Here is a 20,834-nt window from a genome sequence, read left to right as displayed (position 1 = left end):
TATAAAAATATTTTAAAATAATTAAAATGACCAAAATAATAAAAATATCTCCAAAACTTTTGAAAGGAATATCTTGATCAATTTATTTTATATAATTATTTTATTTTATTTTTTTACAAATTTGTGATGGCAAGAAGTAAGGACACCCAAAATCTAAAATTAATTTAAGGTATAGAACGAAAAAGATAAAACTAAAATGCTAAACACACTAGTATAGGGGAAAATCTAAGATTAATTTAAGGTATATAACGAAAAAGATAAAACTAAAATGCTAGACACACTAGTATAGGAAATTTTCATAAAAGAAAATTTGCGTAAATTACCCTATTTTTATGGGCATGTCAGCACGTGTATACAATAGTTACTTTATTCTTTTGAGGTTCGTCGTTAGATTGAGGTCACATGGCAAAATCTAGTCTTAGAAATAACCAAAGTTTTTAACCGAGGAGCGTATCCCAAAGGGCGAGTGAAATCTTTTTCATCATTTAAAAGCCCTCAAAAAGAAAAAGTTTGACACATTATATCGTAGATATAAACACGCCTCAAAAAACTACTAGAAAAGGTTGATCATTTCAACCTTAAGATATAAGGATTATAAAAAAAAAAAAAAAAATTTCAAATCCATAAAATAATGCATCTTGTAATAGATTTTATAGAGAAAAAAACTTGTATCAGTTGCAACCTTATATTGTCGAAGAAAAGTACACACTTGAATTTTCTAAGGTCTATGCCTCATACAAACCGCACCATTTCAAAAGGAAGTTCAATGAATGCCAAAAGACTTCCTACTGCCGCAGGAGTATAGTATCCATTTATCCACTCTTACTCTAAGATATCTTTTTCATCTCAAATTTTGGGAATGTGATCTCAAGTATCTGGCAGACGACCCCCACGAGTTAAGAAGAAGAAAAAAAATCATCCCAAGATAGCACCTTAACCATCCAAATTTTGGAAAGGACTGATCTAGATGTTCATAACTCAAAATCTAATTTTTTTTTCAAATTTGGAAGGGACTGATCTAGATGTTCATGAACTCGAAACCTTCTTATTTTTCTCTTTGAAAATAATTATCTAGTTATAATTAAATGGATCTCCAAAATTTCAAATTAAAAAAATAAAATAAAATCTCCCAATTATTTATATATATTAAAGAATTTCCAAAAACTCAGTTCAATAATTTATGCAAAAGGAAAATAAATTCGGTTTAGTGGAAAATTGAGAAAAATTAAAGGTTTGCAACCTTCACCTCCACAAATAAGAATCATTGTTGCAAAAGCAATGTAAGAAAAAATAATTTCTAACTCATATATACATTACATGAAATAGCAAATTTACATTTTTCCCTATCCATTCTCAAATTGTACCTTGGTACAAAAGCCTTGGTTTCAACAACCCGCAGCCTTGGCGCTCTCCGATAATTGCAAAAGGCATGTATACAAGAGAAAAGAATCAAAACTAAGAAACAAAATCTTGCGGCCGGAGAACTCTTACCAACCAACCAATCTAATATTTTTTTGTACACTTTGCTGATGCTCCCACTCAGCTGTTCAGCTTGCTAAAAACTGGCTGAGGTTGTACTCATCTGAGTATTGAGCCTCATCCCAAAGCTCTCCTAGTCCACTTAAGATGGACTTTATCCCCCTCCCTCCTCCAATCGATTTTTTATTGATGCTCGCATTTTCGCCATTTGAACTCTTGGAAGAGACAGCACCCTGCTGTCACGTTTCAATAAATCGTTATGGGACAATCCGACCATAAGTGCATTCGCAGGAATTCTTGGAGAGCAATCCCCTGAGCTATTTTCATTTTCTAAGAAATTCTCATAACAGTTTCAAAAATATTGAACAAGGAATCTCTCTCTCTCTCTCTCTCTCTCTCTCTCTCTCTAGTTTTTACCAACTTCCTCAAAAAAAAAAAAAAAATATGCAGAAATCAAGATAAAAGGAAACCTATACAATAAGAACATTTGCCTTTGATATAAGGACACAATCACCCTTGATCATTAGATGTGAAATCCATCAGTTGGGAGTGCACCACCAACGAACTCAAAGTCCAAATGATTTTTTGTTTATAACTTTATAACACATTCCATGCTATCAGATTTCACATCCGATGGCTAGGGTGATGGTGACCTTTACAAAAGGTAAACAGTCTCAGCATACAAACCCAAAAGAAAATGTATGAGAAATAAAAGTACATAAACATTTGTGGTGTTGGGAAAATAACTTCGTTGAAGAAATTCTCAATATTTTTCTAAAATTTACAAAGAAATAGTGATACTATCGACTGACTGTTACTAAAACAGATGCTTGTTAAGAATTTACCTAGCGACTAGGTTGTGAGGTTTTAAACAGATCAAGCAACTGGGAAGTATCCATTGTCTTCAAACTGGCATTCTCTGCATTGATAACAGCATTTGCAACCGAGACTTTGAACTTCTGAAGGCTCATGACTTTCTCCTCAAGGGTACTACGCATGATAAGGTGATGGACATTTACAACTTTGCGCTGGCCCAGCCTATGAGCTCTATCCATAGCCTGCTCAAAATTCCCCATAGGGAAAGCCACATATTATTATTTTTTCCTGCTGGCACTATCTATTATGCTAGCTAAAGGATAGGATGAGCACTTCTGCGACAGAACCATGTCAAATGCAGAATGTTGATGTTTGCATAAATCAAAGACAGATTTTATGCAGATATTTGATAGACATAATACAAGACTAAACCAGTGTCAGGCTTTATTCATTTGTACTCTACATAAGCCATATAGCTATTATAAGCAATTTGCCCCTGACACCAAGTATCAAGTTTCTTCCAGTGTTTTCTAGCTCAATGTTCTCACTAGGTTAAGACTGAGCATGCCATGAGTCCCTTAAAATGTCCAAATTCTAAAAATTAGCCATGACTAGGAGAGCTGCTTAAAATAAATGCTTTGTGGCCATTAACAATGAAACAGAAAAATATAAAATAACTAAATGTTTCGTGAACGTTCCATCACAGAAGGAAGAAACTTTGAAGGATACTAGTGACATATTGTGCCTGAAAACGAGTAAGCATATATACCTGGTGATCACTCGTAGGATTCAAATCATGCTCCATAAACACCAAAGTGTCGGGTGATGTGAGATTCAAACCAAGCCCACCGACTGCAGTTTAAAATTACAAGCCTAAACACACAGTTTTCCCTGAAGGTACAAACAAGAACATTTAATCATCTGAGAAAGTCTGGTCATAAAAGATACACATACCATGTGTTGTGAGCAAGAGGACGTCAATTGTAGGATCCAAATTGAAGGCTTTCACGATTTCAAAACGTCTTTCTGACTCAACAGAGCCATCCAATCGCAAATATGTGACACTGCCATGAGAAGTAATTTAAACAGCAGATATACAATCAAAGAAGAAAATAGAGAGAACAATAAAAATCTAAAACATTCAGGTTTCTTCCATTCCTGAAAAGGGCAACAAATCTTTTTTGTTTTGTTTAAGCATTCAAACATAAAAGAGTTCTGCTAAATTTCCCATGAATCCATAATTCAGAAATGTTCAAAACCATCTATGCCACACAAGTATGGCATCAGTTTAACAGACTCCATATGCTTACCCATGTTTCAATGATCAATTACAGAAACAAGTTTAAGAGCAAATCTGTAAGTACTACATGCAATGAACAGTAATCTTGAAGACATAGCTTTTCATATGGGTATGGAGCCAATCTCTTTCAATAATGTCCAATAATGACTGCAAATGGACCATACAAAGAACAGTAGGTCAAAGATATAGAGGATTTGGGATTTGTAGACAATCTCGAATAACATCTAACAAACTGAGAAGTAGCCATGATATCTAACAAACTAAGCAGTAGCTTATCAAACCTTGTGCTGAGCAAATATCAAAACTCGGTGCTGACCACCACCAATCACAGCCCCCTCGAACCTGATGTTTCGATCCCGATTCCACATTCTTCAAGAATTTCTTTTAGAGCAACCAATTTTGGAGAATGTTGGAGATCACGTAAATTTGATGTAATGTCACCACCACCAGAGATGGCTTCTGATACCATGTGAAGAAGGGAATCTGAAAGTTTTTCCCCTAGAACAAGCAACGGATGGCTACAAAGCTTCAACAAGTACTGACGTGCCTGCAACAGTTTTTTGTTAGTCCTTACATGCATGGCATAGAAGATTGATAATCTTTTGCCACTGAAACTTCCACAATCAAGCTCACATACCTGAAAAACATGAGATGATGCTTTGGAAGAAGGGTTGGCGGGTTCTGGAGCACTTGGTTGCTCATTCTCTTCCATCAATGACGCGATTTCCTTTCTTGCATTCGAAGAAGAGAACTGTTCGTATAGTCTCAGTTGAACGGGGCTCAGGTCACAATATCGGTCCTGAATTATTTTCTCAGGTAAATCAGACAAAACTTCCTCTTTTGTTCAACGAAGAAGGAATGGCATAACCTGTTGCATTGATTATGTGACTGGTTAATCTAAGGACAGCAACAAATAGAATAGTAAATAAACATAACACAGCGATCATTAAGACATTCAAACCTGTTTGTGCAATGCTTCCATAGCAAGAGCACCTGCTTCAGCATCCTTGGCAGAACATTTTGAATCTTTCGCTGCGAGCAACGGCTTTCCGTAAGTGGCTTGAAACTGTAGTACAACACAAAGAATAAGGAGACCCGACATTGTAGATTAGGAAAATGCTAGCTATGGCACATCGCCTTCAGGAAAATATCACATTAAGTGTCACATTAGACGTCACGAAGCCCTCTAGAAGAACAAATAAATGCTAAAATTACTATTACTTGAAAGTTGTACTTTTAGGCCGGCCCAAGCAGTCAGGCCAATTCAGATCAGACCTGAACCTTTTCATGGTGAATTAGTATGGAGAGATGGGAAGATATTTGCAAATTAAGGGTCTAGGGAGGTTTGTAGACATACAACCAATCATGCCATTACCCAGAAATTGAAAACTTGCATCAAATAAATGTTTTAACCAATCACAAATTAGGCAAGCCTCAGAATTGTTAATATCGAGTAATCACCAACTGGAGAGCAGTTATTTATTTATTTATTTATTTTGGGTAATTCAGTGGGGAAGACAGGCTGCTACCCATTTTTTCAAGTTGATTAGAAATTAGCTTCCCTACCCATTTTTTCACGTAGATTAGAAATTAGCTTTTTGAAGGTATTACTCGGGTGGTGTTAGTGGTGGCAATGGAAACCACGACATGGTGACTAGGATGTGGGGTGCTACCACCACGACCCTAATCCCTTTCCCACCTGGGGGGCAGTTATGAAAAGCAAATACCACAAGGTTGTCCGAATTAGACAATTGACAATATGAAAAGAAGAAATCCTATCTCTATACATCCAAGTGCTGAGCTGATAAAATATTCACCTGTCTCTCCGTCCCAAGAAATCCTGGCATCAAGAAGTCGAAAAGGGCCCACAGCTCCAAGACATTGTTCTGAAAAAAAATAAGAAGCCCCACAGAATGAAAAAAGAATCAGCAAGCAGCTTCCAACAAAATGGAGGACGGCTAAGCAGGAAAAGAAGTTCAGCGACGGTATCAAGTAACCAACATTGGCTAGATCAGGATACACATCGTGTTCATATTACTTTGCAAACAAATGTAAGCAACGAAGTGTTCAAGTAGATGAACGACCTGAATGGGTGTTCCACTAAGTATGAGGCGATGTTCAGCTTTCAACTGCTTCACTGCACATGTGATTTTAGATGACATGTCCCTCATCTAAAATGCAATAGTTCCATACAAGCTGTCCCAGATGATCAATATCTTTACGGATGACATCATATGATGTAATAATAACATTATACTTTCCAAATTGACTAAGAAGTGCAGCACGATATTGAGCAGAACCAACATACTGGAGAGGATTTATTATGGAAGAGTCAATAAATTTTTCTATTTCAAATGCCCAGTGCCCCACTAAGGTAGACGAGCAAATAATTAGTGAAAGTAAATTATCCTTCTCATTATCCGAAGCACGCTGTTCTACAGTATCAGATGCCACAATTGCAGAAGCCTGAAGTGTTTTTCCAAGACCCATGTCATCACACAAAATTCCATGAAGTTTGAATCGTCTCAGGAAGGAGAGCCAGTTTATGCCTTCCTGTTGATACCTGCAGACATCATATCAACAAATAGATACACAATCCAACAACCATTTATGCAATCACAAATCCCAACATTACTATTTAAACACAGCTGAATAGAATATTAAGTTAAGCATATGGCACCGAAGGAAATACGTGTGGACGAATAATTCAACGTAGCATTATCTAATACCAAGAAAACTGCAAATGTACCTCCTTATTGTCACTTTCAATTCGAATGAAAGCTTGTAATCATTGACATGAGAGTTATCTAGGAGCTGCTCCAGAAAATGTGCATCTTCTGTACTTCTTGATAAGGTTTCACTGACTCCCACAGGTGAAGGAAGGTCTCTGGCCAATGGCAGAAGAGGTACAAGTGCAGCGAAACTGTGTGTAACACTTTGTCTGACTGCACGATCACTATCGCTCATACAACCTAGAAGATTCACGACAAGCAAAGGTGCATAGGGCACAAGTTCCGCACCTAATCCCTGTACGAGTAGACTCACAAGCATGCCAGCACCTTGTCTAGCATGAACAGATACTGAATCCCTCAACAGTGGAATAGCACTCTCCATAACAGCTCCCATTACACTAGTACTCATTGTCTTTGCCATAGCAGTTATACACCTTGACGCAGCTAATCTGACTGCGACGTGTTTATGGCGTATGCAGTCAAATATGCATTGAAAAAAGTGTGACTAACTTGGTTTTTAATGTCTCATCCAATAAAGGTGCAATAGAGCACACAACGTAAAACAAAAACAAAAATTCCTCGTCTGAGATGTCAAATCCACAAACTTAAACAAAGACTATGATTTCATATTTATATGTTCAAGCACTACCATGAATATTAATCGGTAAGCAAGTTTTTCGGCTCAAAAAGTACCAATCGTTCCCACATCCAGAAAGTAATCTGCCCACAACTACAGACACACATATGCATGCACCCCAGGTCAATTGCCCCATCCCCCAATACCGATGCATATGCCAGAGGCCAGACAATGATGGCTACCTGATTATAGCTCAAATGATTTATATTAAAAATAAAAATAAGTTGTAATCATATGTTCTCAACAAGTCTATAGTTGTGTATGCACATGGTTACAAATTTCTTATAGTGAAACACTAAACATAAATCACAGAAATGAAAAAATATCATATAAACAGATAAAGCACATGTTCAGATGTATGCATTCTTGTAAGCACGCAAGTATGACAAATAGTAGCTAGTGAGAGAGAGTAAACCTTGTTAGAAAGGAAGTTTCAAACCAGAAGTTAAACATCATAAACAAGAACAGCGAAGTATATGAGCACTCCCAACCCCCCTCCCTCTCCACCCAACCCCCCTCCCTCCCCACCCAACCCCCCTCCCTCTCCACTCACCCCCCCATCCCCACCAACCAAAAAAACAGGAGAGGAAAATAAAAAGAGGAAGTATATGAGTTGCAGAACTCCTCCTATCACAGTAAAACACCCATAGACCATTCCTCCCAAGAAACTCATAGAGTTACCAGACAATCAACCATGAGTCACATCCATCATCATCCAACACCCATAGAGAAGAAAAGGTCTAACAGCAGAAGTCCCAACAACAAGAAATATATGTATCCATTGTAGAGGGAGGCCCTTCCAAGGCCATTCTTATTGTTTTGAGAGTTCCTTTTGATAATGACTGATATCTATGCCTCTCAAGTTCTCCTATTAACGACTGAGCACTTGTTTATCATCAAAAACCAAAATCTATACAAAGGCCAAATAGCAATATCATTTGTAGAGAAAACCAAAAGACCCATAAGCAAAGAAACCAAAAACAAAAGAATGTGAAAATTTAAAAAGGAAAACCACCTGAAGATTGTTTATCAAAGCCTGTGGATCATCAACAAGATCCACATGTTGCGCATTCTGTAAATTTGCTGCAGACTGTGAACCATCAGGAATGCTGGGCTTGAGCACCTCAGTGAGGCACTCCCACAATTTAGGAAGTTCATCAAATAATGAAGCTCCAAATCTCTCACATAGACACTTCAGTGCAATTTCTGCTCCACGCCTGCTGATAAACCCTCAGCCGTTGACCTTTCTTCACCAGAAGATAGCATTTGGACCTTGGACTGTTGAGTACTTGTGCCTTTCCCAAAAGACAACAAATCCTGATCGTCAATGGTCTCCATAGAATTTAACAGCGCAGCTTGTAGCGTCTCACAAGGATCTAAGTATGTTAAGGTGCAGAGGTTCTTAATTAACTTGTCATTTGGGCCTGGTTTGCACACTATGCAAAATGAAATAAGCTCTGCAAGTGCTTCTGCTGCCTTCTGTTGCAACACTTCCTCCTGAAGTCAAAGTAAAATGGAGTGTTATATTTAGTTAGGAGGAAAGCTTTGTACTACAGAGTCCATATTAAGAATAAAAAAAAAAAAAAAAAAAAAAAAAACCGCAACTAATTTGTTCTCATTTGATGGCAGCCATTAATGGCAGAATGATTGGATTAAGTCGTGCAGGAAGCTCTGACATCCAGGTCACCGCAGAAGCTAATAAAGATGAGACCGTAATATGCAAATTGCTCTGCATAGAGTTCCAACCGATGAGGCATAAATAAAAATAACAGGAATGAATGACATAGGCAAAGGACATGCTGCTGAACTACAATTCTCCGAAGATCATGATATCATGGGATAAGCGCTTTATCATTGGAAAATTCCTTTCTTTCTTCGCAAAGGAATTTCACTGGGAGATACACGTTTTAATATGAACAGTATATATAAATATGTTTACTCTACAGACGCATTCAATAAAAACTTGAGTTGCAGCAATCGTATCAACACACCAAAGAGAACTCAACAAAAACATTTTCTACATGATTATACAGAGAGTGGAGCTAATGAAAATTTCTCAACACCAAGGATTCACAATATTGGCAGCACAATGTCCAACAAATACTCTTAGAATGTAAATGGATAATGAGATTTAGAAATAAAAAAGCAGTCCCAATACATGAAAAAATGAAATGGAAATTCACCACTGTTTGTATAATCACTCTATGTGGTAGTTATTGTGCACATTTCCAGAGAAGCTAATGGAGCCCTAATAGCTTAGCTAGCTTAGATTTTAATGCGGAATTTCATAGGGTGTTGTGATTTCATGTTTGCTTGAGGTAAACTTGTCGAGAACATATATACAATAAAACATACAACTACAATGTGAAAAAGAAAAACCAAAAAGAAATTAGTGTATCATAATATACATTTCCATTTTTTATTTTTTATTTTACAGGGTTACATAGGAATGGAACTTGAGAGGTAGTGCTATGAAACCCAGCTGCAACCGTCTTGACCCAAGCATGATTCCTTCTTCTTTTTTTTATCATAGCTTATCATCATATAACAAAGTTATAGAATTATAACATACCTGAACACATTTTAAATAGCCAGAGGTTAACAAAAGTCGTTGTCTGCATGATTCTATGTCATCAAGAACCTGCTTATCCACAGTTCCATCTCCAGTTGTGTGGTTGCTGCGGGGTGAAAGTTTTGATCCAAAACTGATAGCATCTTCAACACTTACTGTATCAGCAGAAAATTTTAGTGATGTCAATACATTCTCAAAAAAACCAGATGAATCAGCTGCACAGAATAACAGATTGGCTTCATTGCGCATCTTCATGTATGTCCTTGAGCGTTCGGAATAAGGAAGAAACGAATCTTTTGTAGGCATTGCAAGATCTGCACATGCCAAAAGTTCTATTAACAGCTGCCTAAGTGGAGTGACACTTCGAACAACACTAGCATGCATGTGCGGGGTGTCCTGGCATTTGAGCTCCTTAAACCACGCAACAAGAACCATAGAGGCCACCTACAGGGAAGATAAATTAACAACGTGAAGCCTGAACTGACCATGAACTGGAAAGAGTAAGCAATTCAAAAAAGACAGATGAACCATCAAGGAAAAACTTCAAATGATAGTTTGGGATGGGAAAATAACCTGTCGCTGGACTCCTGATGATGATGAGAGATTCTCCCACAATGAATTAATAAGTAATGGCAGTGATGCTTCAGATAAACGTGATACAAGTACTCCCGATGTTGTGGATGCAACTACTCATGTACGAGTAACTGACTTCTCACTATCAGCTCCACAATGAATTAATAAGTAATGGCAGTGATGCTTCAGATAAATGTGATACAAGTACTCACAATGCTGTGGATGCAACTACTCGTGTACGAGTAACTGACTTCTCACTATCAGCTCCAACAACGATCTTTGTAGAATTGGTAGAAGCATCTAACAACCGTTCTTGTGAGTGGATCTCCTTCGCAGGATCCAAACCAAAATTTTCATGATACCCAGTCTCTCCTTTGACTGCTCTCATCTTTGCAGCTGCTCGGAAATGGCTTTTTCTTGGTAAAAATGCTGGGCAGAACATCTTTGTAGAATCTAAGACAGAACCAAAGGGCGTAGTTGCAAGTTGTAGCCATGAAGAAAAATATAAAGTTGCAGCAGCTCCCAATCCCTCCACTGGACACTGACAAGAAACCCATGATATCAGCAACGAAGAAAGCCTTAAAAGATAACACTAGACTACCATAAGCGAAGGTCACATTGATAAGAGTCCACACCTGAAGCAGAAGTCTCCAAACTCTCACTGAACACTGCAAAATTTCCTCATTGGATTCCCAGAAGTAAATTCTGAAAGACAATACGAAGGGTATCAAATATAGAGGCAGGCCAGAAACTAGTGCTTGTTTCATCAGAAGATTGGCTCCAAGAGCCTGCTTCAAGCAGCCGCTCCTGTAAGGATGTGACTTGGTTAGCATCCAGGATAAAACTTTTACATCCACTAAATAATATATTAAACGAGCTTAGGGCACAAATGATTAAAAAAAATAAAAAATGAAAATAAAATAATATAGCATATAAAGAGTCAGATCAATGAATGCAAGAGCAATTTCTAAGGATTAAAAGTAAATAGAGATACAACAAGAGCTTACCAGGGTACGGATAGCAGCATGCCGAACTGACGTAATACTGTGTCTCATGAATGACCACAAACGTGGAGCTAGAGTTGATAAAATATGAGTATTCTCTTCAAGTTTCATACTGTCTCCATTTTCATCAGTAGGGACTACTTCATTCAGATCGAATCCTTGATGTTCTACGACACCCAAAGTTTCTGGAACCATGTCAGGTTGTGAATAAATCTCCGCCAGCAAGTGCATCACACTGCAAAGAGAGAAACAAGTGATTAGGCGATGTATTCCTGAAAAGGGTTTATTCACAAGCAAAAATTAAACAATAAGCATTGATCTAATTTACAAGACGGAAATGAAGAGTTCTCACAAGCAGTATACTCAAGACTCAAGTAAAACTTGAAAAAGTCACAAAAGGAAGCAACATATACAAATTTTGAATGAAAATCTAAAGGGTATGGTCTGTATAAGGCCGAGGCCCTAAACACTAAAAGTAAGGCACACCTTCAAATAGTGTTGAAAGATAGCCGAGGCCCTAAACACTCAAAGTAAGGCGCAATTTCAAATAGTGTTGAAAGATATTATTTTAATACTGAAAATCATTGTGATGGCCTGAAAAATTATTTTCATCTTTGATTATAAACTTTAAAACTTCAAAAATAGTGTAGATCGAGCAGATCTAGGAACACTTGAAAATCTTGAAAATTGACAGTCCGAAAATGCATTACAAGATGCACTATTTCCAAGACTTGAAATCCATTTTTTCTCATGTCCGTGCATCTTGATGTCGAGATGATCAATTTAAGGATGTTTGGGGTGCACCTTAATTAGATTGTTTAGGGTCATGCCCTTAGATGAACGTTTTCCAAATCCAAAACATTTACAAAGTTAACAATGAATAGTTTGAACCATATATGAACTCACAAAAAATAGGTGGAGAAGGTGAGATTCTTAAAATAGCAACTATTTATCAAGGAATATCTTGTGGCTAAGAAACTGACAATATGTAAATAGAGTCTCTCACTTGAATAGTCAATATCAAATAGTCAATCAAAAAACAGGAAATGCAAGATATCAGATGTACCTGCTAGTGGAAGGCCTTAGGTCATCTAGGTCAAGCAATATATCCCATAGTAGCATCACAATAGAGTGTAATGTTTGTCCTTTAAGTGAAACTATAGCACCAGCAGTAGGTATCAAGGCGTCAGCTGCAACTGCTCGCACATCACCATCTCGATCTCCTAGTCCAGCTTTACATGCAGGAAGAACATAGACAAGCAAGTCTTGAAGCATTTCCTGTCCAATTATGAGAAAACCTCAGAAGGTTCTAGAAAAATTACCATGACTCATGTTCTAGTCAAATTATCATGACTCATGACACAAAAAATAAAATATGCAACTAAACTCTGTACAGAAACCACAAATGCTTCCTCAACATTGAATGCAATCACAGAGGCACAATATACTATTAATCGAGGAATGCAGATACCCTACTATGCAAAATATTCACCAAAGGAAAGTACAGAACCCAAGTCACTCATTATAAATATCCTAGTTGAAGCAAGAAAGATGCTGCTTAAGCAGCCTTGAAAGATGCTACCTTGAAAGTTGCTACTAGAATTAGATACCAAGTAATGACCAGAAAATTTATTAGATACCGAGTAATGACCAGAAAATTTATTAACAAAATTACAGGATCGCTGTAGCTTACTGAATTCCAGCGAAAGATCACTTATACTATATAACTGAAAAAACCGTGAAGCAAAAGTCCCAATTTATCAAATCGTTGCAACATTTCACAAGTTTGTTGTTTCAAGTCAACACAGTCGACTCAACAGAATCAACCCAACAGAATCAGACTTCAATAGTTTTCGGCTTCGATAAATAGCATAGCCTCACAAGCCCTTTACTTTTGGTATAAAACATTAACAATCATCCCTAGCTGTCAGATGTGAAAGCGAGTGGCCAGGGGTGTCCCATTGACCGCCCTCGAAATCCGAAAAAACTTCACTCCAACTTTGTGTGATGAAATGACAAACCCCCAGACACCCGATTTCCTATTTGACTGACAGGAGTGCAACATTTTGTACCAAAGGTACCTAACAGTATAGAATAGCTCATTATATAATCAACAATAGATCATCTTTTACACAGCTTTCAAAAGAATCATTTTTTGCAGTAAACGGTATTATATTTTTGCTAAGCTTAGGAGCTCACAGCTCACAAAGTTTGCCGTAGATATCCATAAACCACATTGAATCAAGTGTTTTGTGGGAAGCCATTTGAACTTGGCAAGTAGGTCAGAACTATTGAAGGGCAGCAAGAAATCACAATCCTAGATATGCATATCGATGAGTAGAGCTTGCTAAAGCATACTAACAATTTAAACAAAAAAATTAAATAGTATATAACTGAAAAACTGTGATGCAAAAGTCCCAATTTATTGAATTGTCACAAGATTTTGGCAAGCATGTTGTCTAATAGAGTAGACTCAACAGGTTCAAGTTTGATTGGCTTTAGTCTTCAATTGATAGCATGCCCTCACACCAATTAAAATACCACCAACAAAAATTATTCTTAAAGACCGTTCAAGAAATATCAATTTCTACAGCAAAAGGCATTCTATTTATGTTCAATATTTGCATTATATATATGTACAACTCAAAAGATAATGGAGAATGGAGCAGAAGGGAACAGGTACACTGGAAAAGTAGAGGATGAAACCTCCAAAAGACCAGATGGGAGTGAACTACTGACAGCTGAGGCCAACGCATGCAAGCCACAAGTTTAGGGGTTCACAGCTAGCATAGTTCCTCAAAGATATTTCAAAGCCACATTAGAAAAAAATATTTGTCGGGAGCCACTTGATGATACAGGTAGAGTTGCCCAGCACAGTAAAAGGGCAGCAGAATATCACAATCCTACATATGCATATCGGTTAGTAAGGCTCGAGCATCACCTCAATGAAATGACATGCATAGTGTTTACAAGAAGGATGTATCATGCCCAAGACATCCTGAAGAAGCCCAGACCTGCCAGTGAGGCTGGGGCAAGATGCCAAGATGCCATGAGGTTCAAAATTATCCTCTTTATACTAATCAAGCTGAGAACAAGCGATGCAATAGTGTTAAGGACCTCGTCCTCTAAACTCCATAAATGGTGTCTTGCATTTGAATATTTTGTCATTATGTTTTCCCCCATATGCCCCAGGAACACCACGGCACTGAACTTCCTGAGAGTACAGCCTCTCAGGAGGAGAGTGGGTGCGCACCCATTGAGGAACATCACAATGAAAGACACCAGGACATCACATTGACCCAGAAAACATAATGGAGAAAGGACCAGTTGCAGCAAAGCACATAAAGTTGCCGACAATCTTATGCCTTTCAATTAGAGAGACCTTTAAGAGACTGAAGGTAGAGGACCTGAAATAATGGTTGACCAAAGAAAGGAATAGAATTTCGCACAGGAGGGCAAATATCAGGGATACACTTAAAGTTAAGCTTTTAAGATTAATTTAATTACTTCCTTTGACATCTGAGGTCACACAAAGTCAATAACATAGCCAACAATTGGATAACATGACAAAGGCATGTATAGGATCAAACGGAGTAGCCGAACCTTGGAACATGTCAACAAGGCTCTCCTCATTGCAGACAAGATCTTGGTTCCTCGATTCCTTGTCCCTTAACAATAGAAAGTATTTCAATGTCAAATGGATCAATCGAACATTCATGGGTCAGCAAGATTTTCAGCAAATAAGTTGAGGGAGATCCTTAAGATTTACAGCTATCTGGAGATGCATGGGCCTTAAGGGCAAGGAGGGAAATCTGGGAACCTCCCATCCCCTTTTTTTCTCTTTGTGGCAACTGTATGTGCTTATTCGTTTGTACCATACAAGTTTCAAGGATAAAAACTATTTTATCAGAAAAACCTAAGAACACTAAAAGTATGAGACTCAAAAACAATCTATTCATCTCAAGTTCTGAATATTATGCATGAAAGTGTACGTAAACCTTGGAGATGGTGTAAGAAACAACCTCATGAAAATACAGATACAGATTGTTGCTGATGGATCCCAAAGAAACAGAAAACTTATAAATAAGCTAACATTAAGAATCTGATTGAGGGAGTCCACACTTTGATGTAAAGTGGCTTTAAGACAAAATCATAATTCTGTAAGCATTTTTCAGCACAAAATAAGAAATTAATCACTAACAGAAAACATATCCAAGAAGCATAATTTATGATAGGGATTCAACATAACATGTACCACACTAGGTTGAGAATGATATCATCTAATTCGAAGTTCAAAATTGCCCAAGTTGAAGAAGACACAAATTCGCATGGTATATGAGCAAAAGAATGAGGGACATGGTCATACCAATACAACTGAAAAGAATTGACAATCATAACAACAAAGACATGCATTCTCATCATAAGAAAGAAAAAAAGGGCAGCATTTCATACTCTCAAACAAATCATGGGAGTTCAAGTGACGGTTATGACACTGAATTTTTCTCTGGCTCCACAAAATTTTCTATGGCTCTATGACCCTTCAGTTAGCAAAACAAAATATAAAAATGACACCACAAAAAGGTATAAGCAACAAGGACAATGGAGTAAAATTAGCTATCAGAACCAACAAAAAGTTTTACCTGTCTGACCGCAACCAAATACTTTAATCCCAAGAGACTGCCATGATGAATTTCCCATTCTTGACGATACTGGAGCATGATAAGGATTATTTGTAAGAACAGTAAACTCCAACAAACCAGGTAATAAATTTCTATTCAAAAATTTGTTGACACCAAATCAGGATTCTTCCCATAATATTACCTGCATCTGTAATAAGACATTCAAAGTTCCATGAACTAATGAAGGATGCATGTATTTAAGAGCAGCACCTTGAGCTTGAGCACAGGTTTCACAGACAACCTGATCAGAAACATAATCTCCAAAACTGTCTCAGCAAAACAGAAAAGAGTCAAGGAACTTGACAACAGAAATCTCCATAAGTGATGAATCACTCATTCAAACACAAAGAACTATATCCACTAAAATTTTTAGAAAACATGCTAAGGAAAATACTAAGAGAACAAGCATTACTGCATAACCAAATAAGGAGAGGAAACAAATTAATGAATGGTGAAAAAATACTACATATGTACACATGAAAATAAATTGTTCTTTTGACAACTCAGTGGCTTAAATTGTATCCCATGACACATATCGATCTAGTGACATTACAAATCGAATTGCGCAATCTTGGAGAAACTCCCAATTTTTGGCCCACGAAAATTTTGCTAGATTGACCAACTTCAACAAATTTTTATTTTCAGGTAGCTTTGTTACAATGTCTAGTTGTGTGGAGGAACGTGTATCTTTAGAAAAACCTTTATTCTGTGATCCATCTCCATCTTCCTCTACTTTGGGACACTGAAATAAGAACCATCCACACTTGACTCAGCCTCTACCTTAACAGTCACGAAATTTTGTACATTGGTTTCTATTCCATGACTTGGATGGCTCAAGGCACCTTCATATTTAATTTCATATTTAACACCCACACCAGGATTCAGCTCCTTGCAACAAGAGGGTTCTCCATTTAATAGTTGCCCTGACGCGTCTTCTGATTTCTGTCTCTTCAAACATGGCTCAGAGTCTTCTACTGACATTGGATGTTCATATCAATCTCTCTGTCCCTCTTCATGGTGCTCGTCATATTTATTTTACTTCCAAAATCAGAATACCAAGAATCTTCTGAGGCCAAGTCAGGCATGAACACACCAGTAGATGGTGCTTGATGTGTTAAAATTTCTCTCGGAGCCATTATACTTCCATGGCGTAACTCCCATACTGTAAGTCAGACACAAAGGAATATGAATTTCTTAATGAAATTTAGGACATATTACAATTATAGGAGAATGATCCGAAGATAAATTTCTTAGAAAAGACACGTACTGGGATAAAAAACATCATGAATAAGCTGTTCAACAAAATGACCAAATGGCCACCTGCCAACGCCATCTTGTTTAAAAGAATCATCATCCATCACAGCTTCCATGCATATCTGCAAAAATTTAATAATAAGTTAATAACTATTTACCAAGTAACACCAAATATATGAAACATGTGAGCTTAAATCAATGAATTGCCAAAATTCTCCAAATCCATTTGAATAATGAAAGATTAAAGTAGCAGATGCAAGCATGAAATGATACTTAAGAAGAACCCTCCAGTTATTATAGAAAAACAAGAAAACCACTTGGGTTAACAGTGGACATGCATTGGATCACACCACAATGGAACCTGTCCATTATGATTTTACTCAGTAATAACATCTATTTTCATTTTCTAGGTTAACAGTGGACATGCATTGAATCAACACGACAATGGAACCTGTCCATTATGATTTTACTCAGAAGTGACGCCTATTTTCACTTTCCTACAGGGAGGAAACCCTATGGAGTGCGGCAGATGAATCCACTGTCCAGAGAACAAATGAGTTCAAATGATTACGTGAAATCTGATTGCCAAGCAAGGAAAATAGGATGAAAAACATTAAATAAAATGGTCTGGAGAGAAAGATATATTATTTCAATTGATGGCCCCTTCTAAATGTGAATTAGCTGCAAATACTAGTAGATGTCTAAAACTAGGGGGTGGTTGGAGGTGATTTGAACAATTGAATCCCCTTTTAGTTATAAACTTTTTCATATATATTATATACATATAATGTTTAAGGGTACAGATATGCATTGATATCAGTGAGATATACAATTATTACTTATTATATATATCTGACATACGGGATATACATGTTTACATATCATATATCAATATATAAGTATATATTAATGTGCACATATGTATATGCAATATATTTATAGAGCAATATATACTACATTGATAGTCACATGCACCCTTACACATTGATATAGTATGGTTAGCGTATATATGCATAAACATATCAGTATATACATATCATATATTTGTATCCATCAATCCATATACAACACACTTATATATATAGTATATATACAGATTGTACACATCAGTCCATATACAATATGCATATATGCATGATATATATATATATATATGTGTCTGTAGTATATAAATCAGTATACATATTCGTTAATAACTGTATAAACTGATAATAAGTGTTGTCTACAAATTTAAACACTTGTACGTGTTATGTATGGACTGATGTGTATACGTGTTGTTATAGTATGTGTCTACACTTTACATATATAAGTGCATACATGTATATGCACACACACTGTTATACTTTCAATATATGCATGTACGTACGTATATAATCGGCATATATATAGCAAATAGTATAATATTGTATACATATAGTGATATATAATGATATATGACCATATAGACACTTATTAACAGTTTATATATACAATATGTCTATATATGATATGTATATATTAATATGTTTATGCGTGTATGTATACACTTGCTATCAGTTTTATATATATATATATATATATATATATATATATATATATATATATATATTGATATGTACACACACATACACTCTTACGTATTGATAAGTGCATACATATATTTTTATATACACTGATATATATATATATGATCATATAGACATTTATTATCAGATTATACAATTCTTAGCATATATGTACACTGATATCACTCATATGCATATTTATAAAGTGTTTATATATACACTAATATGTAAGACCATGTATATACTTATTATCAGTGATATATACAATTATTAGAACAATTTGTGTATACATTGATGCATAACAATATATATCATTTCAGTGTATATATATATTGATGTATATAACTACATAATGCATTAGTTATCAGTTATTACTGTGTAAATAATACATTTATATGTGTAAGTGTGTGTGATGTCTGTATATATACGATGTGTATATATTGATATGTGTGTATGTGTGAAGTGCTAACTGCATATATACAGTGCACTAATAATATTTCTATATACATTGATGTATGTGACCATATATACTGTGTTTATCAGTTTTTACAGATATTAGCGTATATATACGCACATTTATATACTACACACATATAGTTTATTACCAATCTAGGAACTCCTCTTTCTTTTTCAGCATTTTTGTTAACATAAAAAGCTGCACAGCTCCAAGGTGAAGAACTTGGTCTAATGAGCTTTCTCTGTAGGAGTTCACTATTCCCTCTTTTAATAAACAAATCCAAACCATAGAAGAAAAGACATATATAAGTACTGATGGTACTACAACTGCTAGTATTCATCCACCGGAGAAAAGCATCATACTCAAAACAGGCATTCCAAAGAAAAATGAGCCTGTACACTCTTCCTCCTTCTATGATATAGTGGCCACACCATATAAAGCCATACCTAAGGAAATCAATAAAAAACAAGAGTACATACCCCATATTGTAGAACAAAATAATTACACAAACCTATATCTACAATCCCTTGGAAAACAAACTGAAAGAATAGAAAGAATCGTATCCAAGGAAAAATCTACTATATCTCCCATTCCTAAATCAGTATTATTTAAACCACCACCTGAGTTAAATAAGAATAAATTCCACATTGGAGAAAATAATAAATCCCTTATGGATCAATTAATCTCCAAACTATCCCAACTAGATCTGAAAGGAGTACCTTCACCTCAAATCCATATTCCTCCATCTACCATCACTTCACAGATACCTGAGTCATCTGACAAAGGTAAAGCTGTCATACCTGAGCATGAAACTATGATGCTCACCGAAGAAGAACCTATAATAGAGGATACAATCCAAAATCAAGAAAAAGCCTTTATGGATACTACACCTCTAATGGATACCATTAATAAAATAGCTTATGGGAAATACTGGAAACCCATAACAGCCTTACCCTATCATAAGAGACCTACTCCTGTTGACATTCAAATGGAAGAAGATTCAATACAACAGGCAGTATCTTATTCTGGAAGATCTATAGTCAATTGGCAGATAGATGGTTTATCTGAACTCAAAATACTAGATGTCATGAGACATATGACCATGTATGCCTCTGCAAATAAAATGGCAGGCAACCATGATCAAGAAGTTGCCAAAGCAATAGTAAATGGATTCACAGGCTGGTTAAGAGGATGGTGGGATTTCTATGTAGATGATGACACCAAACAAAGGATTTTAAACAATACTAGACAATGGACTGGAAGAAATGAACAAAACCAAGAAGTTATATATACAGAAAGTGATGCTGTTAATACCTTGATATACACAATTACCCTACATTTTGTAGGCAGTACTTCATTACTTGCAGCAAGATCAGAAGACTTGCTATCTAATTTACGCTGTCCTACCCTTTCTCATTATAAATGGTATAAAGATGTATTCTTTTCAAGGCTTTTAATACGTGAAGATTGCCAGCTAGACCATTGGAAGGAAAAATTCATAGCTGGTCTTCCATATCTATTTGCAGAAAAAGTCAAAGAAAGACTTCGCAAAAAACACAATGGAATAATAATATATTCATCATATACACTCGGAGAACTCTCCGCAGAAATATGTGCAGAAGGCTTAGCCCTCTGTACTGATATGAAATTAAAAAGACAAATAGACAAATAGAAGCTCACCAAGAAAAAAGAACTTGGAGACTTTTGTGAGCAATTTGGATATTACTTAGATAGAAAAAATATGCCTGACTATGTCAAAAAGAAAAAGAAAAAATACAAAAAAGAAA

The 20,834-nt window shown here is 36.2% G+C and overlaps 1 pseudogene across 1 annotated transcript; it reads right to left on the bottom strand.

The window, feature by feature from the left end:
- Positions 1–1,291: 1,291 nt before the first annotated feature.
- On the bottom strand, positions 1,292–17,365 carry LOC18436146 (TATA-binding protein-associated factor BTAF1-like; annotated as a pseudogene). The gene is made up of 23 exons (XR_016061503.1): positions 17,060–17,365; positions 16,330–16,954; positions 15,935–16,059; positions 15,754–15,822; positions 12,180–12,391; positions 11,117–11,348; positions 10,745–10,916; positions 10,325–10,650; positions 10,110–10,209; positions 9,537–9,980; positions 8,567–8,693; positions 7,980–8,454; positions 6,345–6,905; positions 5,680–6,158; positions 5,413–5,481; positions 4,557–4,661; positions 4,233–4,463; positions 3,877–4,142; positions 3,695–3,742; positions 3,250–3,361; positions 3,065–3,147; positions 2,325–2,537; positions 1,292–1,712 (listed from the first exon to the last, which is right to left on the bottom strand). The product of XR_016061503.1 is annotated as a TATA-binding protein-associated factor BTAF1-like (transcript).
- Positions 17,366–20,834: the final 3,469 nt, after the last annotated feature.

The sequence above is a fragment of the Amborella trichopoda genome, chromosome 8 (assembly GCF_054954075.1).
Source record: "Amborella trichopoda isolate Santa Cruz 75 chromosome 8, AtrichopodaSantaCruz75HAP2 v2.0, whole genome shotgun sequence".
Classification (NCBI taxonomy): domain Eukaryota; kingdom Viridiplantae; phylum Streptophyta; class Magnoliopsida; order Amborellales; family Amborellaceae; genus Amborella; species Amborella trichopoda.
This window is presented reverse-complemented; position numbering and strand designations above follow the sequence as displayed.